The following is a 27,809-nucleotide window of genomic DNA, read 5'->3' as shown; positions in this document are numbered from 1 at the left end:
AAGCTCAATTAGGGAGGTGGTGTCCTGAGTTCATCTGTTCTCAGTGGCAGGTTGATCTTTATCACTCATGGATCTGAACACCATCTTTCCATCTTAGAAATAAAGATTTTCCTAAGTAATGTGTATTTTAGCATTTCTGTCGTAAAGAAAGATGGATTTGCTTCCATAGTTATGCAATGTGCCACAAGAACTGAAGAAAAAAGGGGCATATGATATCATAAAAATACGAAGCTCTGTTAATGCTGGCTCAAACATCAGGACAAAAAAATGCCATAAAACTTACTTGTGTATCCATATGCTTGGAAGGTGGGATTTAAAAGTATTTCCCACCTATTTCTGAATGATGAAAATTATCAGGAGCAAGAACTCTTTTATTCCTTGTTTTTTTAATATTCAGCATCATTATAGTATGAAGGGAATTTTTATATCAATGCGGCTGTTTCTTGCAGTTTTTGTCTCTGTCAAGAAAAAAAAATATATATACATTTGTCCTTCAAAGAATAATGTCATGAAGTATTGTTTTAAGCACTAATGTTATGCGTTTGCATTATGGTAACAACTGAAACTCTGTCCAAGATTGCGGTGCCACTGAACTAAGGCTCCTTTAGACACCTAAAAAGAGGTGATCTCTACCCCTGAGATTTGGCAAACTGACACTGCTTAAATATGATATTGAAAAATATTGGTACTAAGACTTCTTTTAAGGAAGAGTGATTTCTGTTGTTGCTTCTCACTTTGTTACATGATTTACTGCCTTCCTCTCTCATATCTCATTTCCTTATGTCATGTATAAATTTTCAGTAATATACATCTAGTTTTCTACTGTTTAGATTTTTATTTGTTTAGAGTCTCTGATTTTATGGAAAAGGTTAAAATGAAGAGGGATTTTCATTATTTGAAACCTTGCAGATAATTTCCAGAACACATGCTACAGCTTTCAGAGAGATTCCCCAAATGAGATCATAGTATATGAAAACAAGCATATATCTGTCTATACTATACCAGCTGACTTTTGTGTTCAGTCAGGCTTTCATTTAGGTCTTCAGTACATTAAATTTACAGGCTCTTTGCCATGTATGACTTTTTAAGGTTTCCCAAATGTTCACAGGTTACAGCTCAGCGGGTGCCGGGGGCAGCTGTGGGCGCTGGTGTTTGCTGCCCCCTTCACAAGGGCAGATGCTCCCTGCATCACACCCCCTGCTCCCACAACCCTTGCTCTGCAAACCTTTCACCTTGATGCCACAGTGTTTGTGTGACTGTGTGTACGTGGGCTCGCACCAGGAAAGCCAAAGCTGCTTGTAGGTCACCTTCTTTCACCTCCTTTTCCAAAGCAGGGGACTGAAGCCAAATGAAGCTGAGCATTAGCCAGCAAACAGACTACTCTGCTGTTCTGACTCTTAGAGGTGCTTAAACCTTCTTGTTTTGAGCTGAGAACATTTCATGAAATAGTAATATTTTTATCTAGAGCCTATTTGTTTACTTTTCACTCTCAAACTGGTGTTAAAAGGAGCTGAACTGATACCCACTATGATTCCTCCACCTCAACAGAACAGATGCACTTGAAGCGGAGTGCAGCAAAGGAAAAGTTTTGGCTTTATTATTTAACAAAACAAAGCTAATCTCTTGATTAAAACATCCCTGCAGTAATACTTAATTAATTTCTTTCGTAGCTCCTTCCCCAAGGCCTGTCTGCTTCCTCTGTACTTCTTTCTCCCCCACAACTTCCTTGTAGATACAGTCACCACGTGCCTGCCTTGTGGTGCGGCTGCAGCACAGGTGACATGACTGCTCTTACAGGACCTGTTACTGGGAGTTCCAATTCACCTCTGAGAGATAAGGACTCAAATTAGTACAAGTTGACAGACACTTGGTAATGGGAAGAGAATGATGGTTTCAGTTTATATATTGTTAGGTTATGACCCAGCATATATTACTGGCTGAATGTTCTGGCTCACAAAAGCCACGCATGGTCTCTCCAGAGAATTCCTTGCCACAGGTGGTCACCAGGGTGTGGGGGTAAGAGCAAGAGAGACGAGGGCCTCTCCTGGCCATCCACCTCCATTTGGGGTAGCCAGGAAGGGTTTAAAGACATTGTGGAAAGGAAAAGGTTATGTCAAGTGGTTTTGGAAAGGACAGTGCTGTCAATATTTGGGTGGTGGCAGCAGGATGCTGAGTATTCAACCAGTTGGAAACTTCTTGGAATTGGTTATAGTCTTCCGTGGTATTCTGCTGTTCATAGCATCTCTCTTAAGAATTACATTATTAGGTAAAATATTATTTCCTGGCATTGGGTGGAAATGCAAATATTCAGTCATAGATCACAGATATTCTGGCATGGGAAAGTGGACATACTTTTTCCACAAATGTCAATAAACCATCCAGAGTTGATACTGTCACAGACTTTGATTCAGTAAGGAAAGAAAGGTGTTATAAGGTGGAATTAAGGTGTTATAAGAAATTATTACTAGGTTAGGAAATCCTGACTTGCTCCAGTTAAAACAGGCTAAAAGAGTGAACCACAATTAGTTCTGTCACTAACATTAGCCTGTATTTGAAAACAAAATTTGTCAAATTTCAGGAGACCCAAAGAACTAAAAAGACCAGCAATTTGAATACAAAGGACTGAATGCAGAAAGTATTTGCCAGTAATGTAAAGTCTATCTGGAACTTCTGTTTCCAACAGAGGAAAAAGAAAAACATAGACAAGGGCTCCAGATCCAACCAGAAATGTAATAATTTTTGAAATTAAATTGATAAACAGGAAGCCTGAGAGTAGTAGTTTTTTTCAGAGGGCACAGGAATAGATCAAGAGCTTCTAGAAGTTAGTCATATTTGATGGGCATATGGAACTAAACTCCAAGAAGAGTTTTTCAGCCATAGAGACAAAAAAGACCAAGGAAAACAGAGGGGCTTAGGGAAGATCATGCTGATGGTGGTACCAAAGTGTCTCAATGTAGAAGGAGGAGACAAAAGAATCCTGAATTACAAGCAGCAGTTATCAAGCTGGGCTTTCTCATCAGCCCTCTTAGCTTTAATTTCAGTAAGCAATTTCTCTCCATAAATGTGTTATGAGTATATACCTGGAACAGAAGGAACAACTGAGGAAGGGACAATACCAGCTAAGAGTGAATGAGTAAAAAACTGGACATAAAGAAACGTAGATTAGCAGGTGTCTCCATTAAAGCAGTGACAGCCTTACAACTCATCTTTCTCTTTTTTTATTAAAGTCCAAGTAATTTTGAGCTGGGAATGCACAGCTTTTAAAATGGATTCCATGGTATAGCTGTCAGCTGTAGCAAAGCACAGCCCAGTCACCCAGACTGCTCCTTCCACAGCCATGCATCAGAGCCTTACCCAGCAGTAAAAGTCAAGCCCATCCTACTGATCTTTAACTAACTGATAATCAAAATTAAACTGGGAAATGAACTACTGGTGCCCGATCTATATCCAAACATCTGAATAAACTCAATTGAGCTTGTTATAGTTCACATAGATCGTATAGGAGGATGTTTGGTTCTTGCTCTATGTAACTGTGCAGAGCACAAAGAAGAAGCTTAGGTGTTTGGAGCTGCTCTTCATCAGCTCTAGCTCTAGTTTCGGATCTCAGTAAGTCTGAGTCTCTCTCCAAATTATTTATTTCTTATTCAGTTTTCTCTTTGCTTAAAAAAGCTAGGACTTCCATTAATATGACTGAGCTTTTAATTTTATCTTTACACTTCTGGCTACTTAGAAAAAATTAAAGCAAAGTCCATCTACAAGAAAGGGATCTGAAGAAAGTTTGTCATACTCTTCATGTACAAGCATACGCTTCATTTGTTCAATAACATTTATTTTCAGTACAAGATCTGGACTGTCAAATTGACATGCAGTACTTAGTTATTATTTTCATCCATCCTATGAAACGTGTCTTTCCTTTAGTGTCAGTTGTGGTCTTCTGAAATAAAAATAATCAAGCAGCTTCAGCTTGAGTCATATGGCTCAAGGTCCAGGTCTGCTAAAAACAATTTTTGGAACTAAGGCAATGCCAAAATGGAAACTCATTAATTCTGTAGTTTACTTATGTTCAAGTGGTCTCTATAGACACAAAGAAATGGCCTGAGTGCAGAAACCCAGATTTAACTTGTATAAAACCAAAGCAAAACATGACTCAATGAAGAGCAAACCCAGTGTACTGTTTCAGACTTGAAAGCTTTGTCTCTAGCCCCACAAGGCACTTCCTCCCATAGTCTCTGATCCTCTTTTCTGGGCCAAAAGTGAAGGTCTGGTTATTTTCTCATCTTCCTTGGTCAGTTTTGATATCCACAGGTTACTTCTTACTTTTTTTTTTTTTTTTTTTTTTTTTTTTTTTTTTTTTTTTTCTTTTTTCTGTTTTAAAGGATTCAGTCCTTTTGAACCTTCCTTCCATTCTTATGAATCTGTTCACTTGATGAGCCTATGTTCAATATCTTATTTAGCCCCACTTGAATTTCTGTCAGAGACCTGGTACCAATCACATATGGAGCATAAATGTGTGAAGACCAGAGGGAAATGGTGTTTAATTTGCCATAGTCTATTGGATCGGAGCAGTTACCTAAAATTCTGTTAGCCAGGAAATGTTGATGGTAGAAAGAAGTTCCCAAAGTTTCAGAACAATAAGAAATGTCTATAAAAAGGCAGGTAAGGACAGAGGAAGCTAAAAATATAAATACAGCAAAGGAATTTGATTAATACCTTAGCCTGGAAGTAACTGATATTATGATTTTCATCTTACTGGCATATAGAATGACTTTTACTGAAAGTTAGAACAGCCCCAGCCCCTCAGTTAAGCTGAAGGCTAACTTTAGTTAGACGACTCTGCTTTTAATCATGATCAACTTGTTAGTCACCATCATATAGTGCAGACCAATTTCTAGTTCTGGAAGATCGCTCTAGTCAGTTCATAAACATCTGCATTTGTCAGAGAAAATGAATATCAGATAATATCCAAAGTGGTGAAGACTAAAAGTTAACATCTTCATCACTTGCAAAATCATCTGGCCTTTAGTAACAGCTACTAATATTATTAAAATGTAGAAGCTATCAAGAAATGGTGCTCTAAGTGGACGTAATTTTAGTGTTCTGTTTAGTACCAAAACATAACCTCAGTTAAAAACAAGACTATCATTACCAATTTTGTGTATATAATTACAAACTTCAAAAAAGTGTTGAAACAGATAATTTACATATGACTGATGTTACAAAGAAATTAATTTCAAGAGATTTTTAATCAACAACATTCAATTTGTTTCAAACGCATGCCATTTGTTAGTCTTTGGTAACTTGCTTTGTACTAGGGCTATCTTTGTCCAGTTTTGATGAAATGAAGTCAGCTTCTCCTGCACACTTTGTATTACCTTTCCTTATGCAAATGCTAAATGGTTTTTGTGGGGCCCCTTTCTAGACCCAATGGACAGGAATTTTCAAGCAGCTGAGAGCTGCCTTGCACAGACAGAGATTGATTGAGGTAATGTTTTTAAAAATATACCTTTGTACATGTTATTTCACAACAAATATTTCTCTTCCCATCAGGGCTGTATGCATATGTTGTATGTCTTGTTTCCAAAGTCATCCTTATCTCAACTATTCTGTTCTCCCTGTATGTTTGACTTCCCCTGACTGTTACCCTGGGACACTGCAAATCTAACATTTGTTCCCTCGAGTCTGGTATTCCAGTTTCCACATTTTCCAGTAAAGACAGACCAGGTTTGATGGCAGTATCGTGTAATCTACTGCATGCCAGGAATATCTTACATCCAGTTCTTTAGAAGGACAATCTGGTAATGCATGTCACCACAATGTATTTTAAAGATGATTAATGGGCTTTTAAATGATTCCTCAGGTGAGCTGTAGATCTTTATTATCTTCTCTGAGGACATAGCATTGGATTTATTTGGAGAAAATCAATTAGGGTCATGAACCTTTCTTGAATGGCTAATTAAATCTGTGAAATATTGAAAAGCCTTACACTCTAATGATGTGATATGGTTGTTGATATTATAAAGACAACTGTCAATAACATCCAGAAGAGAATTGTTGTTAACATCCAGAAGATAACTGTTAAATATTTCTTTCTTAATAACTTGAGAAGTTGCTGCTGTCTTTAAAGCTGTTTTTAATAGCTGCTGTTCCTACTTCAATTTCATCTGGATGCACTCAAATTTTATCTGACTACCCAATAATTAGCTGCTGTCAAGCCAATCACTGTAAAATTGGCTAAGTTCTTTTTATTCCAAAATGCAGAAGTTTCCACAACACTGCTTGACAATATTATGTCATGATGATGTCAGGTACTTTGCCACCTCATGCATTGCATAATGGCTAATTTAAGTAATTTTAATTGAATTATAGGTTTTGGGATTTTGATGAGCCAGAATTTCCCTGAAAAAATCTTGGTACATAGAATATTTGTATGTGTTTCTTCGGATGAAGAACATCACAAGCAAAAAATTCTGTCATTTCTTATTGATATATTAAACTCTTCCAAGTGAAACACGACATCCAGGTCTGAAAATAGCGGCTCTGGCCTATTTTGCGAGCTCCTCATTAGCTGGCTGGGAGTTTCTGCAGAGAGGAATCTAAGTGCTTGGGTTTTTGATGCTTTATCATTACGTGTGGTCATATATTTAACTCTGTCGGGGTGTATGGAAAACTTTGCACAGCAGATGCCTTGTACCTCCATGATGTTTGGGAAGTGGGTGGCTTGCCTGCAAGTGCAATGCTGTCTCGAAGCTTTTCTGCTGAACTTGGGTTTCTCCACAGTTTCCTGTGCTGCAACTATCTAAACACTTCTAAAAAATTGTGTTAGCTTCAAGTGGTCTTTAGTGGTCTTAAATATTCTCTGTGGTGTAAGGAGGCTCCAATATTTGGATTTCAATCTTTTTAATACCCAAGTACGTATGTTTTGATACATAACAGATTAAAGAGGGCTTTAGCTGTGGACTGGTGATTACACTACAGATGTTCTAGGGTTTCTGTACATCACCACTTAAGATGTACAGCTCCAGGCACAAGTCAGCTGCTTGGAAAGAGTGGGTGTTTTGTTATACTCCAGTGATCCTACATCAAACTGAATGGCCTTATCTCTGGAGAACCAGAGGCACCCATGGATTTCAGTGGTGCACCTAGGTCTAACCATGTTGCCCTCTGAGGGCTGGAATTAGTGTCTGTCACACACATGCAGCATGCAGATCATCTCTCCTTTAAAGACTGGCAGCTCTGGCTGTGTTTCTATAATGGGACTGTCAACCCCATAATAAGCATCATCACACCAGTGTCTTGGGTGAGGAGACCCATTGTGTGAGCACAATGTCTGCTTGAGGTAAAAAGTTCTCAGTGCAATGGCTGTCAGAAAAATAAGCGTTATCTCCCAGATATTGGCAAGCACTTAAAGGTCAGTTTTCAGGTTTTCAGGTCCACAATAGTATCTTGCTAAGCACGGTCCATCCGTAGCATGTGCAACTCTTTCAGACAGCCTTCTCCAAAGATGCCTTATTGCTCTTCACACACGAAGGATAAGTCCATGCCCTCATTCCTGCACAATAGCTTTCACAGCTTCTTCAGGGTTTGCTCCAGGTCCCTTTCCTTTCCTAGGGCATGCATCTTCTGTGCAGTCCCTAGGAAAAGAGCCTGAGCAGAGGAAGGCAGCATGGACTGCAAGTGTGCTGGAGCCAATTAACAGTCTAATCCCAGTATTTCTGGTTATAAAGTCCTCTAAAATATTAATATGAACGGATCCCTTCATTTTGATATTTCTTTTTCAACTGAATACAATCTGTTACCCAAGATTACATCAGTTGGTAATTAAGAAAATCAGATGGAGTACTACAGTGTATATTTTTCACCTGAGGTATTTCCAACCAGCCTTAACAAGGGGAGTTACTGTGGTGCGTCCCAGTGTAGTGAAAAAGAAAACAAAAAAAGAAAAGATTTTGTGTACCACTGCAGAATAATTGTGGTAGAACAAGTGCTGAGCAGCTCCCCTTCATGTTGCTGGGGGTGTCATTGCCTGTGATTTTAAATACTAGAAGAAATGTACAGCTTTCTGCTGAACAGCTCAGCAGCAGTGGTTAAAATACCCTTCAACTGGACTATCACTTTCCTTTTTAAAAGTCAAAACAGGTCAGCAAGGGTGACAGAAAGTTCTTTCTCCCACTTGCCTTCATTAAGCTTTAGCTCAAAAAAGAAGAGAGAAGGGACTGAAGCATGCAGCAATTGCTTCAATAACCTTGCAGCAAACTGCCAGAAAGTTTTCCAAGGCTCTTATGCAATTGAACCTGGTGAAAGGAACCTACTCCCCTATTGCAGCCCACAGCCCTCCTTAATAAACTTGCTGGAAGTTGGGTTGGTTTTTGGTTTTTGGGGTTTTTTTTGTTGTTTTCTTTTCTGCTGAACACTTAATTGCACAGGTCTCTCAACAAACTGGTGCCAGCCTGAGAGAATTAGAGCTGACGTTGTTAGTGGGGAAGGGAAAAAGCAGAGCTGAGGGAGGACGCTCAGGGCTGGGGATCCGCAGACTCCGGTTTCCACCGCCGGCCGGCGTACAGAAGCCACCAGTTGTGATTGGGTTACAGCTCATGAGTATTTAGTCTTGGACATGGACTTGAAGCTGCTTCATGTCAGTACAAAGGGAGGAATGTAACACTGTCTCTCCCATGCCAAGGGGGAGAGATTTGTAGGCTGGTATGTGACCTTCACTGCTGGCCCATGCAGGTGCTGTTCAAAGGCCCTCCCCATTCAGCTCTTGATACTGATACTAGATTAAAAAGAGAGAATGAAAAAAGTCGTTGTTAAAAACGTTCCTCTGTGTTTTTTCCCTTTATCTCTGTGAACAAGTTGTCTTTTGATTTGCTTGGGTTTGTGGGTTTAGGAGGCTGCTTGCCTTTCAAGGACTTACTCTTGTACTATGTATTTTTTCCTTTAGCGAGTAACATTTAATTCAGTGAAAGAGGATTTGTCTTGAGGCAATTACTGGGTTGTTTTTTTTAAAAAAACAATAGTTTGCCAGCATGCTGTTTTGTCACACTAGTTTTTTACACTTTCTCTGCTCAATTTATAGCTGTATTGCAGAGCGTATGTTAAGAGTCGTATCAAGGAAAAGAGAAGGATGCAAAGCCAGCATATTCACATCACCTAGGGCAATTAGAACAATAGTTAATAATAATCACTAGATCTTACTGGCTGCCAATCAGGGAAGGAACCAGCAACCCCTCTGGTCTCTGGCACCATATTCTCAGTGCCAGTTGATTTCTGAGCAGCCCGTTGTTCTGTGTGCTTGGATAATACATGGCATTTAAGATATCTTCAGAGATGATGTGTTTGGAAACTGGCAAATGTGCTGTGGCACCCTGTAGATGGAAGTAGAACATATCAGCCTTCTTCACCCTGCAAAGCAGACGACATCTATCAGCAAAGAAAGACTTTGCTTGGTGCAGATATTAGGGACTGACTTTTGGACTGGAAAGATCACAGGATTTCTGAGGAGCTGAAGTGTGCAAAAGAGCAACATTTATGTAAATGCATTGCACTAGTAAGTGCTTAGGTCAAATTTCTTCTCCAGTCCTCTTCAGAAAGCTGCAGAACTATGATGGTCTCTTTTAAAGAAAGTTCTTTTCCCATATGTGCGCTAGAAGGTCCAAAGTAGAACAGAAGTAGGTAGAACAACAAAACTCCCTCTGCTTCCAAGCTCCCTCTGCTTCTAAACTCCCTCCCTGGAATGCCACACAACAGAACAAGCCTGCCCAGCCTAAAGTGTAATTTTTTCCTAACCCTCATACAGTTTTCCTATTGAAGTGGTTGGTATAATTAAGAAGCAACTCAGCTGCTGCTGATTTTCTTTGTTTTATATTTACTGGAGAAAACCACTGGGTTGTTGATCTGTGAGTTTTATGTTATTATTTAATTATGGTGAGGGACGATCCTGCATTTTGAGCAATTTATTTTGAGTGCTGCCTTTTCCAGGGCCTTGTTTGGTTCTAGTATTAATCCCTTTCCTTCACTGAAGTTTGCATATTGCTTTGGATTATTTATACTTCACTGTGCTTCCAAATCCATTATTAATCACACAGGTATTGAAACACGTTTCACAGATAATACTGGACATACTGCTGTATTGTTTGCTCATATAATAGTCATGCTTTCACTCGGCAGGTCTCTCATACATCAAATTATCATTAGATAAGAAAAAAATGTTACGGTGAAGATTTGCCAACAACTTAATGCTGAATGCTCAAGCAAAACCCTGATGTTCCAATTCCAGGTGATGACTCCTGGGAACAATAAATGAGCAGATGCTCTAGTTAGATGAGAGCATATCACCTTCAGGGATGTGAATGTTGCAAGGCTCTGCTCAGTGGACTTAAAGGAAACCTCTTGTTCATTTTTCCTCCGGCAGCAGTCCAGATGACTGAACAAGAGAGATTTCTTTTATCGTTGCATTTTGGTTAGTAGAAAAAGGGATCATATTTTAGTTCTGAGCCTGTCCTGTAGCTATCAGTGGCTGTAAGTCTAAGAACATAGGGCTGGAAAGGACCATCTGGGTCATGGTGTCCAGTTTCTGGGTCTTCCAGCCTCCATCAGTCCATGGGCAAATGGGCTGCATGCTCATTTGCATCAGTACAGCCTCACAGCAATAGCTCAAAAACCTCAGCCAACAAGAAAGGAAAATGAAATGATAAAGCAAGAGTGATCAAGAGTTTCAGCAACACTCTAGACCCCTGCAAGAGTAGAAAATACTGAATAAAGCTCCTTGGTGACACCAGCAGTTGGCCCTAGCCTACTGTGTACAGAAAGGCAAATTCCCTTGTCCCCTATTTTCCCAGGCATTTTCATGCAGACTTTTCCACCTGAACCCTTGTGTGAAAATTGGTTTAACCTTGAGAGTTTGAACTAACATATCAGTAAAGCTCTGGAAAATCCCAGTACCACTGGGAGGTGCAGAACTTTCCAGTTCGTGCATATTCACTGCTTACTAGCAGCACAAGAGGTGTTGTAGCTACATTAGAATACAGCTTTGTGGATTGGAGAAAACCAAACTGTTTTTCTGCACCCTGTGGAATCAGGCTGCTCAGGGGACAGGGGTGCACCTAGAGCCCATTCATCATTTAGGGATCCACCAACAGCATAAGACCTGTGCAACAGAAGTGTCCAGGGTGGGTTTTGCCATGTTCAGCCTGGAAGAGGTCTCAGCATTGCTCCCTGGCTGTGGTAGAGCATGACACTGATTCAAAAACCTTTCTCAGCTGGCACTGGCTTAGGGACCTTACATCTGGGCATATATACAATGCAGGAACTAGGGAAGAACACAGAAAAATTGAGATATTGGTGCTGTTCCCAAGTGAATGAGGAATCTTCAAGTAAGCTCTTTTTCCATTTCCACATCTGTACTTAAAGGGAAGTAACAACACTTTGACATGAAAGCATTTTTCTGGTCCTTGAATGGATGACTGATGCTGACATTAAGATATGAATGTGTTAGAGCTGAGGATTGGTTAAATAAGTAAAATATTGTTATTAAAGCAACTCTCTTGCTACATTTTCTGTAGTGTCTGGCACTTTGCACAGTAAAAGTTTGATTTCTGTAGACAAATAGCAACATTATTAATGCCTACATCACTCAAACAGGCTCTCTTATCTGAAATTCAGAGAAGTAGCAACACAGGCTTACAGAATTTCCTTGCAGTGACCTCAAAGGACTCTGCAAGTGGGGAAAAAAAACCCTCAAAAACCTACCCCCACCCAATCACTGAACCCCAGAGAAGTGTGACTCCTGTGCACCACTTTGGTGGTGAAGACATGTCCCAAGCAAGAAGAGACTCAACAAATGTACAGAGAAAAGCTGGGCCACAGCAAAGAGCAGAAGAACTTGACTCTCTTGCCTGTCTGTGCTAAAAGCTAATCTTACAAAAATTAATAAAAGCATAAATTAAAAGTGGGGATTTGTTTCTGTTGCACTTTGAATTTCATTTTAATTCACATGCAAATGACTCTGTAGCCTTCCTTCTAGTGTAGTATCAGATTTGACCTGGCATAGCCTTTGAGATGTTTGATTGACTGAATTAGAGAAAGAAGATCTGTCCACAGGCAACTCTGCCCAAACCAGCCTAATGACTGGCTTCAGTTCAGCCAATTTTGGGGACTCATGAAGTCTCTTTATATGGTGATATTTATAATTTATGTGAAAAGATCTTAATCTTTATAATTTATATAATTACAAAATATTAATGTGGTTGCTCTAGATTAATTTTTCTGCAGACAAACACCAGTGTGCTTCCAAATGTCAAGTTACAGTAAGGCTGAGGTAGCATCCTGTGACCTGTCACTCTTCTAGCTCAGCAATGGCCTTGAAAGGAGCAACTTCAGCTTGCCTTTATGAGTTTCTTCGTCATAATATTCCCTCTCACAAACATATGAGCTCTCTGTGGTTTTTTTGCTAGTTCAAAACCTCTAAGTTGCCTGTTCTTAGACTGTTATTTCTGGGCTCAAACTAATGGGATTGCACAGAGGAAGAAAAGGAGATTTCTTGGGATGGTACAGTGTCTTCATTGCATCCAGAGGGAGAGCTCTCTGGGGACAGGATCACCTCCTTCATTTGTCTGCTAAATGCCCTGCTCACTGGGGAACCTGCCCTAACAGAAGAGATCTTGCCAACAGGCAATAGGGTGCAATGCAAAAGAGCTTTACAGTAAAAGCCCAGAAGTTTACTTTTCTTGTAAGAAGGGAAGAGGTTAAAAAAAGGAAAGGGAAGATTTATCTGGGGAAAGAGAGTTCTGGATTTTATTTGGGTTTTTTTGTTTTGTTTTTTTTTTAACAGCAATATGGTGACCCCTTCTGTGTTTGTGTGTCATTACTTCTGTGAAAATTCAAACTATCTTCTCTGTGTTCAGGTTTGCAACATCAAAAGGACCATAGAACAGACTTCTTTGATGTTAAATTTTTCTGCTGATGCCATCTGTGGTCAGGTAATACCACATGATTAATGTGAAAAGATTTGACCTTTACTTAATTTTCCCATGTTTGCTAGCAAGGCAAAGATGCTATGCATGAGTGGGATATGAGATAGCCAATCAAAAAATTCCTCAGTATTAGAAAACATAATTTCAGTTTCCCAGAATCAACCCTGATGTATTTTCTTCATGTTTAAATTTTTGTGTTTGCATAATTGTTTAATATTAAAGAAAGAGTGCGTGGTTTGGTCATTTAGTTAATAAAATCAGGCCTTGGCAGTGCCAGGCCTGGGAAGAACTGGCTCCTCTTGCTCACCTTAGCTCGGCTATTGGCCAGCTTAAGCAAGTCACTTTGCCTCCTTATAAAATAAGGATAATGGTTCCACCATTGTAAAGAGGTGAGATCTACTGCTGAAAAGCAGTACATGGGAGTTAGGTAATATTATTTCTGGCTCTCCTACAGATGTGCTTAGTGTTCAGTTTTCCCATCTGTAATGTGGGGATGTTAGAACTAATCTACCTCCCAGGGTTGTTTTACTTAATTCCATAAAGTACTTGAAAACCTCACATGGAAAGAGTTATAGGAGCACAAGGTTTCTTAATAAAGCTCATTCATGAGTAATGTATTTTTGAAGTAAGTGACTTGAACCTTCACCCATAGTTGGAAACCAACATGAGCCAAGTTGTCTTTGTTGTTCGGTAAAGGTTGGTTGATATTTTTTTCCTTACATATTTAATTCTCATAAGGCTTCACATTTCTGGTTTCTGGCTATGATTGAAAGCAGAAATGCCAAAATACCACAAGAGAAGACTGGGGTTTTTTACTTTTTTTTCCTGACCCTCCCAGAAGCTGGAAGTTTTGAAATGTACAGGAGTCTTCCCCACCACCTCCAGCTCTCTGCTTCCCCCTGCAAAGAAAGATAGGTGTCTGAAATTGTTTTCCCTGTAGACTGAGATTTACCCAAATGCAGTCTGTACCCAGCACTTTTTGAGATCTTCCCAGCCACGTTTAATGTGGTGCTTAAGTGACTCTTTGGTGTATCAGGGCTGCTGTGTTCAGGTAAATGCTTGTAAAGCACCTAGTGGTTATCTACCCTGCCTTGAGCTATACAAGAGCACTTTCAGTCTCATCCACTGCACAGTTATGGTTGTTGATTATTGCACAGAGCACGGTAAGGATCTGTTGAGGTGCTGCACAAATTCCGAGGCTGAAATGGTCTTTATGCCAAAAGGTTGTAAAAGAAAATCAGCCAAAATTCATTTATCTCGGTGTCAAAATTCCCACTAACCACGGAGGAAGAAAAGTTGGACCAGCCCAGGGAGGCATTTAGAAATCCTGGCCTTCATCCTGTGGGATGAATTACAAACCCAGATTTGCAAGATCTCTGCCTGCAAATAATCCATACTCAGAGCACTCTGCACATATCATTTGATGTGTGTAGAAGAGGGATCGTGCCAGAAGCACAGAAGCTAACTTTGAGCTTGGGGAAGTTTTCAATCGGTTTTGCCAGGGTTTCCCTAGGTGGGAAGGCAGGGATGGCTTTCTCCTGCCCTCTCCTGGTGCAGCCCTCAAAATGTGGCTCTGAAACGCGGCAGGAAGGGAAAGACACTGAAAAAAATGGAATCTTCGGTTTTCAGGGGATGTGCACCTAGCATGTGTGACAAAGCTGGTCTGTTTTCATGGCACAAAGAGGAGGTGTTATCATTTTATTTTTTTTTTTTCCCTCTTGCCATGGTAAATCCAGTTGAGGTCTGTAAGAGCAAACTGAAGCTGGGTCTGGTTAATGCACTTGTAGTTGAATGTGTAGCAAAATTTAGCTGAGGAGTCATTCAAGAGTATGATCTAATGCACTTCATCATGGAAACACATTGTCTTAGGAAACATTTTTTACTTATTTTTAAGCTGCCCTGATGTTCAGCCAAACAAAGAATAATGTAATGCAAATCACATTAAAAATGTAGGCAAGAATAGGCAGTCCTCTACCAAATATAAGGACCCCATTCTAGAGGGTATCTGAAAAAGCAGAATTTCAAAATTTAATCTCAAGAATAAAACCAGGACAAGTCTGTAAATGTTCCCGTTGTGCACTTGAACAAAAGAGACCCCCAAAGCACTGGGCTGCATGGAGAGGTGGGGGTGCTGGGGTTGGTGGCACTCCTGTATTTCAGCATGGTCAGGGGCCAGGCCAGCACAGTGCTAAACTCTGCAGTGTATCCACAGAAACAGTGAGTAAAAGTGTAGTAAGTACAAATAGCTACTGTGTGGGCTTGTCCCAGACTCAAATCCTTTACCATTTTGGCTTGAGCAAAGCCAAAGGTGATTGGACACTGACTAAAATGCAGTGCCCTAAAGGTGATCATCTTAAAGCTGGCCTATCAATCTCTCTTAATCTCAGCATTAAGTTATTAAAACTTAAAAATTATTGGCATTATTGGCATTCACCAGAACAGAAAAAGATAGGATGTGTAACATGTCGACTTTCAGGACTTTGGGTTACAGTATTTGCTTTAATAAGGCAAAATCTTCCTGACTCAACTAAAAATTCTGTTTTGTTCTTGATGCAAGTTCTCTTGATACACTAGGTTTCTGAAAAAAAGAAACAAAAAACAACAAAACAACAACCAAAAAAAGCTTACCTGATTTTCACAAACTTAGAGTATTTTAATCACAAGAAAACGAACTGAAGAAGACTTTCTAACCATTTTATAAATATCTGTTCCCTTATCATGCCTAAGATATGCCTATTTCAGAGGTTTAGTCTTCTTCATTTTCTGATAGTTTTGCAACATTTTTTATTTTTTTAAAGTTTCAGCCAGCTGTGACCATATTGCATTTTCAGAGGCTGTTTGTATTTCATGAGAAGGTGTTGAACTTTCCATTAAGTCCCATGTGGTTGTCTAAATTGGTGGGAGCACTCTTCCTGCACAGCTCTGTTCCAAGCTGAGCTGAAGTGGTAGGTGCTCACTAGGGTATTCACTTGCTTCAATATCCGTGTTTGAAAAACATTACTTGCAACATTATATGGACATGCCTAATGATACAGATTGTTCATTCTGAAAAATAACATCTCCTTTACCTCTTCAGGCTGAGAAATTTTCCATACAAGTTCTCAGCTCCTTCTGGGTACCAGGCTTTCTGTCCAGGAGCTGGAGAAAGGTGGGTGCCAGGCTTCATGGCTGGTCCCTGTGGTTGTGTAGCTGCAGCATTGGAGGCAAGAGAGAAAAGAGAGAAAAATTCCCATTAAATTGACAGTATCAGAGAGGGGGGGGAAAGGCAGGGCTTTCCATTTTCTTTTAGTCAAGTCCAGAAGTTTTAAGCAGAAAACCTGTCTGAACAAAGCTTTCTCCACCTGACTGGTGGGGTTTTTTTTTTAGGGAAATTTCCCAAGATTATTTCCATTCATTTGGTTTCTCTAATGTTTTCCATTGCACGGTGCATCTGGCCAGTTTTTGAATGTCCATGACTCTCTGATGCATTTTGATACTATCTACATCCAGTAGTGTAGCTGTTGGAGCTGAAATGCATAGAAAGATATGAACAAAGCCACAAAAATTTGGGGGGTGAATCATTTGTTCACCACTCAAAAATTCCATTTTGGTTGGACTTTTCAAGAAAATTTTCCATAAACTTATGTTTATATGTAACAGACCACAAAGACAAAACAATTTCAAATCAAACAAAACTGTTTAGTCAGAGGGATGAAAATAACTTTTTTTTTTTTCATAGTTCTTTCTGTCAGGAAACTAACATGAACTTCACTTCAGGTCACTGAGAATATTTTTTTCTCCCTTCAAGTTCACCTGGCAAACTGAAAAATTAGTTATTTGTACAAGTCTGGTTGTGAATCATCTTGACTCAGATGTGTCCCTGCTGAGAGGACACGTTAGCCCCTGCCACCTTTGTGTAGGGTGTTTGATTTTCTGCTTTTCAAGCTCATCATGATCCATTTTGGCCTCAGATGACCTGAAAAACACCATTTCTCAAAAAGCACTTGAACTGCTGCAGGGCTTCAGGGCAGGTAAGTACTGAGATAGGTATTAGATAACCAGAACCTCCATTTCTGATCTTTCCCAGACACGAGGATATCCAAAGAAAACTAATAAAAACTCAGAAATATTTACCTTCTAAAGAAAATAAGTCAGATATGGAAGTTTTTTAGCACCACATAATATTATGTTCAAATTTTCCTTCAATTAGACCTTCTGAGTAACACAGGACCAATACGTCCCTGCTAGTTTTAGTATGCTCATGACTTTTACTTCAATCATATAAAAGAAATTATAGCAGCAAATGGGACCTTAGGAGGTAATCCAGTCCTATCCCTTCCCTGAGCAGATTCAATAACACTAGAAATGTTCTTCACAGCAATTTTTTTAAATAAGTATTAAAAACTCCAGTGATGGGGACTGTAACTTCATTAGATAATTAATGTAATACTTATTTCTCAAAGCTAGAAAAGACTTCTCTGTCTCTTCTTCTGTATTTTTTTTTTTCAGTTTTTGAGGGGGTTTTTTGTTGTTTGGTTGGTTGGGTTTTTTTTTAAGAAATCCAGCCTAGACATGCAGTTGTTGGAGATGTGCCACCATGTGCATGTACAGTGGTTAATTAGAGTCCCCTTAGTATTTTTAACTCATTTTCAAGTTTGTTTTGATAATCTTTTTCCCAACTGAATTGCATATGCTGTATCAGATTAGAGGTAACTTTCTTGTGGACATCCAGAGTTTCCGCACTCAGAGAGGACCATGCAGTCATCACATTTTCCATCCTGCACGCCGTAGGCTTTTATATTTCATCCTGTTAACCAAAACTTTGCATTTGAATTAAGCATAGCTTTTATTTTGGCTAAAATACGTTTTCTGCAAAAGCATCTGATTTTGATATGAATGCATCAGGAAATGGATAATAAATCATTTCCTTCAGAAGTTTGTCACAGTGGTTAATAGCCGTCGCTGTTTGAAAAATTGTGACCGTTTTGAATTTCTGATTTCAGCTTCCAGTCACCGGTTCTCATTATGCTTTTCTCTGCCAGATGTAAGAACCCTTTAATATCCAGGGTGTTCTCGTCTGGAAGTAACTGCACAGTGTAATCAAGACATCACTCATTTTGTTCTTCCCAAAAACTCTGTAGATGGGTCCCTAAATCTCTCATGGTCAGGTGTCCTTCATTAATGGGGTCAGTCTAACTCTTGTTCTCTCGTGCCATGTAAGGTATCACCAGAAGTTGGTAAAAACTGGACCCAGGGCATCTGTGAGGAGGTAGAATCATGTTACTGCTCACTCCTCCCTTTTTTGTAGGTGTATGGATTATGGAAACAATATGGGTTTTTTTCAGTCTTTCTGGAATTAATAATTCCATGCTGCCTTCCTTGCCTGCTGTGGTTCCCAAATCATTCTGCAGAATCACAGCTTTGCAGGATCCAGGATCCCATCAGTTTTGTTTCTCTCTCTGCCTCACAGATCACATTTGCACTGACTGTGTTAAATTCAGATGGACTCCCTTTAACAAGTGACCCAAAATACTCTCTTCATGAGTATTTTCTCCTCATCATTATTTTCCAGGCTGCTAATATTTGTATCAACCATCTGTCTATCATTGCCAACTTGATATTCCCTTGCAGAGCATCAGTGAAAATGCTGAATAGCACTGACTACACTTCAAAGCCCACAGAAAGCCATTAAGCATCCTCACTTGATGATGGTCTGAACGATGCAGCTGGGTTTTGAGTTATGCTAAGTAGACATGTTTTAGCCATTTAATATGTTTCCTTGATGCTATATAGTTTTTATCTAGTAAGTATGTCATGCACTAAGTTAAAGCCCCGAGACAGCCTGCTACATATGTGCAGTTAGCTTTTTTTGCAGGCAGAACATGAAAGCAATTTTATTTAAGAGGAGCTATTTTCCATAAGCCCATGGTGACTGGCAGTAATTAAGATCTTGTTCTTTCATTTTTCAGCAGTTCAATCCTGTCCCAGCTTTCCCACTATTTTACCTGGGACTGATGTCAGGTTAACTGCTCAATAGTTCCCCTGTAATTTCACTTGATTTCCTGTCCTCCCTCTCTCCCTTCCTCTCTCTTTATTGATATCTCTATCTCTCACTTTCCGTTTTTTTTTTTGTTGTTGTTGTTGTTTTTTGGTTTTTTGGTTTTTTTGAGACTACTACACTACTCCTAGTCATGTGGAAAAACTCTGGTATTTAAATTTATTAAAAATTAACATTAGTGGGCCAGAGTTCTCCCCAGTAAAATACTTTGGGACCCCTGGGTGAGATTTATCCAGGCCAGCTGATTTAAAAAGGTTTATCTCTAGTAGATGATGTTTAATATCCTGCTTATTTCCTAATGGGCCAGAAAGAACTTATTCAACCTTGTTCTTGTATAAACACCATCATACTATTACTTTCCAAAGTACCAAGCAGAAATATTTATTAAACAAGTCTCAAGTACTGTATTGCTGTTTGCAGAAGCACCATGCTTCTGCAGTTCAAACAGTCTCCAAATAATCCTGCTTAGCATCTCCATGGACTGATTTTTCTAATATCAGTTTCTTCTGCATCATAACTCTGCACTTCATACAGTTATTATAATTTTCCCATTTCTTGAATTTTTAAAATACTTTTGGTTTACCACTGAAGTAGCTGGGCCTTAGCCAGTCTGTCCTTGATGATGCTGATGGACTGACTGTCTTCTGAAAGAACTTCTGATTTTCATTCATGTTTTCCTCTCTGATTTCTTCCTCCCACTCACTGTTCTCATAATTTTCCTCAGCTGGAGGATATTAACCATTGGGAAGCACCAGCTACAATAGTCTTCATTTTGTCCACTTTTAATTACGAGCTCTTAGGATGTCACTTGCCAGCTGTATGACTGATACGGTCTTTGTTAATCAGGAGTTGTGAAATAAGTAGTTCATGTTGGATGAAGTGTCTTTTCCTTATGTAAATGCATGAGTGCAAGTTGTCATCAGATCACTTCCTCACTTTCATTTGCAGGAAGTGCTTTGCACCCAGGATTAATGAGATTAATTAAGATTTCTCCAGAAACACAGGTGAGATCTGGGAATCTTTGCAGCTTCTCCAGGGGATATAGAAAGACTTCATTCTGGCCTTATCTCACATTTGGTTCATTCCTCTTTGTCTAAGTTGCTTCATAGTCTGATGCCTTCCTCAGGACTTACTACTGCAGATGGTGTATTTATATTAACTTAAAGATTGCATTCCATCTTTCAAATTAGATTAATAAATTCTTCAGGCCATTGTGGTTACCTGACCTGACCTCCTATAAACACAAACTTCACCTGGTTCCAGCATCTGGCCCCATAACTCATACTTGAAACACATCATATTGTTTTTAGAAATGCATCTCATGGACAAGTAAAGTCACTTGGACACTTTTCCTTATTTAAAATAAAACTGAGTACCTTGGTGATGTGTAACCATCATAGTATCTATGGCTGTTTGTGAGTGTGTGGCAGTTAAATGCTTCTAACTATTTTGGTACCTGGTCTCTCCTTACCTAAAATGCTGCTTTGAGTGTCTTCCAAGGAGATATTGTCTAGACATGAATGTGGAAGCTGAAAGCCACTGAGAGTTACAGATGTTTAATGGAAGATGCATGATAAAAACCAAATAATCAAATCACCTGTGGTGACATTCATCTTAGACACACGTGCAGGGGCATGTTGACTGTCCACATGCCCTTGATTGCTGTGTTTTCATTTTCTCTAATTTCTTTCAAATGAAGGTGGACCTATAGCTGCTGGAATTAGGGGGATATTGTGATTTGCTTAGTGAAAGGGACATATCTTTATCTACCTATGATTAGTGTTAGAAAGCAGGAACTAGGGAATGTTCAACCTCTTACTAGTACTCCTGGGTTTAGCACTTTTTTAAAAACTTCATTTAATTTATTTTTCTACGGTGAGATTTTACACTGAACCCTAATATACTCCTGCAGAATGGCATTCTCCTGGGCCTATTTGAAATTCTTGATCTTTTCTGCATCTGTTTAAATCCTGCCTTCATGCACGTACAGTACAAGGTCAGCCCTTTTGTTTGTTATTTTTATGGAGTTTAAAGAAAGTACAAATACCTGAGCGAGGTACCTGTCTGGTGCAGCCTTGTGACAGTTGCAAAATCTTCAGACTCAGAGAATCTCATGATTAACTGTTTCATGAGGAACAGAAGAAACCATGAAATCAAGGTTTTTGCCAAATTAAGGGTATGCTTCTCAGCTAGGGGGTATTTTGGTCTGGCTCACCACTGATCACAATACAGAATGTGAAGAAACATACAAAGGAAAACAGCCAAGCAATATGTGGCTGGCCTGTGCCCTAAACCAGAGTCCTGCATCCAGGCTGGCTAACAGCCCACAGACAAACCAAAAGCTCAGCTCTTCCTTCTTCTTATCATCTTAATGTTCAGTCTTACCCCACAGCATGGCTAGCCAGCTTCATTGATCGAAGAGCATACAAGTAGAAAGGGTCTGCCAAGAACATTTTGGGTTATTTCTGCATAAGTTGCACGCTTGAGTCCAGCACTGGCAGTTTCCAAGTCAATACTGAACTGAGCCAGTGGTTCAGCATTATTAGAGGCATCATATCCCCAGGGGCATTTGTTCATCTCATATACAAAGCTGAGCTGCCTGTTGTGGAACTGGCTGCACTGCTGAAATCCCAAGAACTTGCTCATGAAAGGTCCTATTTTGGAATGGCTACAGTTAGCTCTGAAATTATAATTACTTTCAATTTTTTATCTTTTTTTTTTTTTTCCTTCCCAAAAGATAAGCTCCCTTTAGACATTTGAAGGTATTTTGTTATATTTCTGCTACATTTTATTAGTGTGAATCTTTGGGGAAAGGCTGATGTCTAAAGGAAATTTATTATTAAGAACTAGCTATACTGTTTCCCAGAACTGAGCTTGTTACTGCCACATCTTCACCTAAACTCTGTAATTGGTAATTATGTTTGTCTGACCTACATTCTTCTGTGTAATTGTAGTGAGATATGGTATTTTTCAATTCCTCAGTAAAAATGTCCACACCAGTTATGGAGTGTTGCTGGGCAGAAGCTTTCATCCTCAAAAGGCAATAGCATTTTTGTGGTGGAGGATGCATTTTTTTAAAATGTATATAGCACTGGGATCCTATGGGGCTAAAAAGCAATGTAGAAATAAGTTATATATAATGACATGATTTTTCAGAACCTAGGAAACTAATGGTCAATTAAATCCCAGTGGAGGGTGTGTATTAGCTTCCTAATTTGTTTTGGACCTATGACTGGAATGTGTACGCACATGCTATTTCAGTTCGGAGCATTCATGTGAAAGATCCTTTGGGTAATTTAACAGCTACAAATGGCACTTCCATCTAAAATTGTTATTGTACGGTGTTTCTGCACCAATTGAGTCTTCAGTAACATATCTGATGACCAGGTTGGAAAATTCTCTCTCCTACTGATTCTGTCACCAAAAAAACAAAGGAACATTGGAAATCCTCCTGAAGTTCTTCAGATGATGGAAAGTCTTCCTTTCCTCCTAACAAATAATTTTTTTATTTTTCACAAATAACATGAGAAATATCTTCCCTACTGCTTCATCCAAGAAGTTTTCAAAGTTTTGCACATATGAAGACCTAGAATGAAGTTGCACCCATGAAGATTTAGTGGATCATTCACTTTTCCTGGTACGTGGACTAGATAATCTGATCACAAACCTGATTTCTGAGCCTTTCACTCTCTGGCTTATTGACCCAGAAGTTTTTCATCTCTTCCTTGGGGGCTACAGAGAATTCTGATATTTTCTCCATCTGTTTCTTGAAATTTCCCTTGTGAGCACTCGGCATGTTTCCCCGTTCCTTCCATATGACCCTCTCTTGCTGTTCCCACTGGGTGTCTTAAACTCCATGACTACTTCCAAGAAACGTTGAGGTGAGTCTCATTTTATTTGTTGTGCTGAGTAATGCCATTAACACATTCCAAATTGAGCCATCAAAGAAGTCAGCCTGGAGAGCCTGCTCAGTGGCAGCTTCAGGTCAAATATTTAGGTGGGGCAGTGCCGTTCACCTGAGCACTACGTGAAGTTGTTACTGAACTATATTGCCTAAAATACCCCTCTGGGCTCTGCTGGAGTTGCTGGTCTATTCCATGAAGTGGACCAGCTGCTCCTTTTAGAGCCCCCTTCTGAAATGTGAACACAGGACAGTGAAACTGTTGTCCCGATGGATCATTCATCTGGAAGAGACATTATTAATAAGGGGTGATAGAATTCCCATTGAATTGGGACAAAGGCATGTTTATTTTATCAGTGTTTTGTTTTCTCTTATTTTTTTTTTTCTTTTTGAGCCCAACATCAAGCCCCTGAGCACAGCCTTGCCAAGACCAAATCACGTTTAAGAGGAAGCTTAAATTATTGACACTTTCAAGGGCTGCAGTGAATGTTGGCAGAAGCAAACCCTTGTCTGATAGAAATCAAAGTAGTCAAAAAAACCCCAAACAAACAAACAAACAAACAACTCAAAACAAACCAGAATCAAATAATTTTCCTGTGATGCATCAGAGATTTGAGGGCTGCTGTCTGGAGCTTCTCTGAAATTGCTTTTTGGTCCCCAAGCTGTCTCTGGGAGACAAGGGGTAGTTATTTGTTTCCCGAAAAACCCAAATATGTTCATAAAAAAAAAAAAAATTAACTTACACTAAACCTATATCTCTCTATGTATTTTCCCACGTGGCTCCACTGAAACTGTGTTGTGGGCTCCTCTGGATCCTGTCCTATCCAGCTGTGCATCCACTTTGGGCTGCATGTACTGTGATGCTTCATTGTCCACCCTGTGAGAGAAAGGTAAGAAGCCCCTAAAGGACTTTCAGGCACAGGAGTGCTGGGCAAGCTGGAAGCCAGGCACACAGGGGAGAATGGGAAGAACAAGACCACAGAATGACAGTGTCCCTGGTTACCAGGGAAACACTCTTACATCGGAGCATTTTTATTTGAATCAGAATATTTGTTTTCATTTTAAATATTTTCATAAGGGGGTTGGGTTTGGATTATAAAATTATTTTACTGGGAAAAATCTGTTTTTAAAGTCTTAACATTTTTAAAATCAGTCTATAATATGCAGATAGGATTTTTTTTTAATTATGTGAAGTCATTATCTTTTCACAAACACCTAGCATTGTACCTAACTTCATAGAAATAGAAACATCATGGATGGGGCTAGAAGACCTTAGAGAGGTCCAGTGGTACAGTACAGGATCAACTATACCTGAATTTCCCCCAACAGATATTTGTTTTACAAGCTTGTAGAGATGTTCCCATTGTGGAGATTTCTCAGTCACCTTAGGTGATCTTCCAGTTTCCACACCCCTGCAGTAGGTAGGTTTTCTCTAATATCAATCTAGTCTTTGCCACAATTTTAAATCAGTCATGTACAAATTTTGACTTTACGCTGTAAAGAAATCCTTTGCATATTTGCAGACCTTTATGTATCCCCAGCCTATTCCAAATACAGTGACGTTAATATTATTTTCTTGGTCAGGTCTATAACCCATGTCCTTTTGTCCTTTTCTTCAGACTCTGTATCTTTCTTGAAAGTCATGCCCACAGCTCACATGAATGGTTTTATCCCAGCATGCATGTTTCTGATTGCAGAAAGGATCCTACTTTTTAAGCCATATCTGCATCTTTTCCTTTGAGCTGAACAGATATCTCACTATATCCAAAACTGTGTGTTTAAACATATTTTACCCTTCATGCCTATATAACAACAATATTTTGACAATGTAATTCGTCAGTAGCGTCCTCCTGTTAAGAGCTATCATCTATAATCTGAAGAAGTGATACAAATCTTAAGTACTCATAGCCCTCTTGACTTGTTCATCGAAGATGATCTTACGTAGCCTTCACACCTGCCATTTCTCTGGCATTTTCCTCCACAGTATCCATTTGATGCTCATTAGGTTTTCAAGTTATTTTCCCAGCTTTTTAACTATGTGTGCAATCTTGTATTCTAAATAGGGTTGTTTATGCCCCATGTGTTTCAGTGAGTATTTTGGTAACAGTACACATGCAGGCGACATATTTGTCCTACACATCTTTGTCCCAGCATTCTGCAGTTCCTTCCCACTCGTGCCTGAAAATTGGAGTACACTGATTTTTTTTCCTTCATCTCAACGTTGTTGTTGTATTTTTTTTACCCTCTAGCATTTTTAGAACATAACATATTTTCATGTAAGTAGTGTTAATTATGTAACAGCAATTTATCTCAGATAAGATCTTTTATTTTTGTTGCAATTTTGCAATTAGAATACAGAAAATTTCAGGCTTTGAACCCTGCCTTTTATGTCAACTTGTCTGCCCACAGCTGATGAGTATAAGTATCTTATTTGCCTCAGAAAAGGAAGTGAAAAAAGTACCATCTGCAAATTTATTGGGAATTTAAGTATCTTGGAGGTATGGCTGAAGGAACAGATCAAAGAGGAGTCGAAGATTAGCTGTGTAGTAGTGACTGCAGAGTACGTCAATTCAGCACCCTAAGAACCATTATCAAAGGGCATCAAGAGCAACCACATCTTCAGACCTGTCAGGATAAGATAACTGGCCAGTATCTGATGGACAGAGAACCTAAATGAACTTCCTTTGTTCATTTGTTACAATTTACTGACATTCTTTCTATTCAAGCATGTGAATAAGAGAAAGCAAATTAATGCAGACTTCCTAGATGTCTAAAAAGCATTTTGTAATGTTTTTGGAGGAGAGGAAAGTCTATTGCATGAACTGAAATAGATTACAATTTGTAAACTAGAAGAGTAAGTGGAAAGTCCCACAGTGGACCAGTAGAGGGACCTGGTTAGGACGTCTTATCCATTCCCAAACTTATTAACCATTCTTATGTTCTAATTTAGTCAACGCACCATGTTGCTTGATCTGAGTTGATGTCAGGTCTGGCTTCATGTGTCCTGCATGTGTGATTTCCACACCAACTCCTTTAAAGAGAGTTAACCTAGACTGGTTTTGTTAACAACATGAAACTAGTGGGGAGTAACACTCTACTGCTTCATTGAGAAGGCTCAGTTTCTAACGTCAATATCAGTTACCAGAGGCACTTCAGTGCTCAGCACACAAACAAATTTGAACCAGTATTCCCTAGATGCTTTCCCACAAACATGGATGTTGATGTCATATCATCTTTAGGACATGGAGGTTGTATCACTTTGGGGATATCTTACTGAGGTGGCACAGAGGAAACACAGAATCATAGAATGGTTTCAGTTGGAAGGGACCTTAAAGATCATTTAACTCAACTGGATGATGTCCCTCTATGGGCAGGGATACCTCCTACTAGATCTGGTTTCTCAAAGCCCCATCCAACCTGGCATTTTAAGCTTCCCAGTGTTGGTGGTCTTCCCCTGGGAAGAGCTGTAGTGCTCTGCTTTATTCTTTTAATCTTATGGAAAGCATCTCTTTATACACACCAGAAGTCCCATGTTCTTCATGAACTGCAATGGCACTGCTGAGCTATGGAGGATGTTCTTAACCCCCCTGTATCTTTCACTGTCCTCATCAAACTGATCATCTGACGAATAGACTGTATTGCCTTGAATGTCAGAGTAGATTTTTCTAACTAGGTCTAGCTACTGAGCATATGCAGGAGCCAGAATAGCAGTTGCCTGCCTTTATTTCATCCTCCTCCTCTTTCAGAACTAAACTAGCTGATGTTCCCTGCCCAACAAGATTTTCCAGGCCTGTTAGCGTCCTCTATTCAAATAACTTCTGACTTTCTAAAAGAGGAATTGCAGCCCCTTCAAGCCTGCTGGATAGGGATGATGGAGAGCTTCCTCAGCTGGGTAGACCCTGCACATATGTGACTCACAGAATATCATGTATTAGCTAGAGATACGTGTATGTATATATGTATATAGATCTTCTAGACACATGTAGTACCTCTCTGACCTCAGACACCCATAGATCAGCATTCTTCTGATGCCCCAAGCTGTACATATAAAAAGAAGTGTAACTTTATCAGTGTTGACTCATAGGAGACTGTTGTCTTCTTAAATGTAATAGCATTGCTGGCTCTCCTGTTGCCTGCAGCAGAACTTCCTCGTGTACAGAAAGTCCTAATGACACAGTGTCCTGGTGACCCTTACTCTTATGCTTTGGTAGTGACAGATCCCGCTCAGCATGATAAGAGGTAAAATTTTCTTTTGGGACCTGCATGACTCAGAGAGGGGGAGACTTCCCAGGGATGCACAGTGCTGAAGGGGATGAGTGCTCATCCAGTGGGCACTGTAGTGCTGCTGAGAAAGTACCTATTTGGTACGTGCAGCCAGGTCTAAATTAGTCACCAGATCTGGGCTGAGAGAAGAGTATTTCCACAGCAAGTCTCACTCTACTTCCTATATTTTTGCCTTCTTCTGCAGTGGTGCCTGGTCCATTTCCAGGGACTCTATGTACCAAAGCTTGTCTACTGTATCCACCTGTATTAAGTGGCCAAACATCAGTTACAAGCAATGTTTATCTAAGGTCAGCCACACACTTTTATCCACTAGCATCAGTGAGTCACAGTGGCCCCTCGCTCCCTATCTGTGTCATTAACTAATCCTTTCGTTAGCCTCTTGCGTGGTCCAGTTTCTGAAGCTTTAGATCTTTGAGTCTGGAATTTTAAAATTGGTGTTGAGAGCTGTTTAGTGACTAGAGATGTCTAGGGCTGGGGTGAAGGTAAAAGGCCAATATGGTATTTCTTTCCTTGGTAACCAACCATTCATACATAGTGGTAGGTACTGTAGAGACTTGGTCCTGATGACCCATCTAGACTGTTCCAGTTCTCTTTTCCTCTTCTTGAAGGACTACGATTC

This window comes from Heliangelus exortis, chromosome 6, assembly GCF_036169615.1.
Source record: "Heliangelus exortis chromosome 6, bHelExo1.hap1, whole genome shotgun sequence".
NCBI lineage: Eukaryota > Metazoa > Chordata > Aves > Apodiformes > Trochilidae > Heliangelus > Heliangelus exortis.
The sequence above is the reverse complement of the archived record's forward strand: the minus strand, read 5'-3'. Positions refer to the sequence as shown.